The sequence below is a fragment of the Octopus sinensis genome, linkage group LG1 (assembly GCF_006345805.1).
Source record: "Octopus sinensis linkage group LG1, ASM634580v1, whole genome shotgun sequence".
NCBI classification, from domain to species: Eukaryota; Metazoa; Mollusca; class Cephalopoda; order Octopoda; family Octopodidae; genus Octopus; species Octopus sinensis.
The window spans coordinates 77460144-77461937 of record NC_042997.1 but is presented as its reverse complement, the minus strand read 5'-3'; positions in this window follow the sequence as shown (position 1 = coordinate 77461937).

Below are 1794 nucleotides of genomic sequence, written 5' to 3'. Positions count from 1 at the left end.
TTGAGATAATAAATAACTGTTTCTAAAAGGTAACACAGACATTAAAGTATGTGTTTTATACATGCTGGGGAAGAAGATATAAGGAGATTACATGACCTCGCTACATAGATGCCAACATACTGCAAGCAATTTTTTGTAACTTTGTAATAACTTACTATGATGACTTGATTTGTGCCTAGCAGATTTATGCTTATCCAGCTGCATTAGAGGCAAATCAAATTTTTTTATACATTTAAAAATGATAATAAAAGTGTCTCTTATATGCCAGAAAATACAGTAGATATCTAAATGAATTTTCCAATAAATATTGGGATGAAGATTTGAGAAATTCAGAACACTCAAACAGTAACAGTTTCTATATACTTGTGTTTAACTACAAGTCTCGTTGGAATTTATAACAGATTTGAGAAAATAAAAAGTAAATGTGTCTGGCTTGGTAGATAAAGGTATCAATATTCAGTGTTCTCTTTCATTTCAATTTCTATGTACACATGGTTTATACATTACTTTAACTTAAATGCTCTGATGATGTAAATGTTGTCTGTGAGTATTACAGATGATATGAATATGGGTGACTGAATGAAGAATTAGAAACAGATAAATGATAGAAAATGGAATGAATGTCATTCTTTATTTAAGTAAAGAATGTTATTCATTCCATTTTCTATCATTTATCTATTTATATAAACTCCATGGGTTCTATGAAATTTCTGGTGTATATGCAATAGCAGGAGCATGACATTAGGTAGTCAATAACTCTATAGGAGCTTTGCATAGCATTCTACGTGGTTTTTGCCTGAATCTTATTTCACTAAGAAATAAAAATATACATGTAGCTTTAACTAGCTTTTAATGTTCATCAGCTTCTCTACATTGATTAAAGATGGGATGTAAAAATGCCAAAATGCTTTCCATAAATATAATAAATGCATCTTTGTTGGAATTTTCAATTACATGTGTTCCATTGTTAGATCCTCTTATCTACTAGGTTTATTGAATTTGTGTGTAAATGGCTGAGTATTCCACAGACACTTGTATCCTTAATGCAATTCTGAGTTGCAATAAGTATGACAGTGTGACACAGCTTGTAGTGGGAAAGGTGTAACAAAAGATGTTGAGGTAGCAGATGAAATAGGCATGTGGACGACGTCAAAGTAAAACAATGGGAAAACATTTGTATTGTAGTTTAAATAATTTATTTAAATGACACTTGCATTTATTTGTTGTATACACCAAAAATCTCACTACATGACATTACCAACTCTACTTTGAGCTAGTCAAGAAGAAATTAACAAGGTAAATACTGTGTCAATATGATGAAGTAGAACTGGACATGTTTTGTGTCTGCCTGTGCATTGGTCATTCAGTGATGTCTGTCTTTGTTCTGAAACTGCTACTATGTTGGTTCGTTCATAGTGAGTATCTGGATCTCTGTTGCCTGCTTAACTGGCAAAGTTACTTGCTGGCCGTCTTGCCTCTGGCTATTTCACTCTCTGCTATCCATTGACAGATTGCTGTATTTATAATGGTTGTGATAGCTAGAAGGACAGACATACCACAGGAGAAATTCCTACCTATGTAGGTTGCCTCCTGTTTACTTGAACCTTAAATGACATGGCTGAGGTTGAAGGTCGAAGGGAAACCATCCATAATTTTTTTGACAGGACAAATAAATTTCTTTTGCACTTGTTTGGTTAGTGGTAGATCAGACAAGTGAGAATCCTTAGATTCAGTTTCAAATCTCAGCTCAGAAAAAGGAAGTGTTAGTTTTTACAAGCTGGACATTTGAATTAC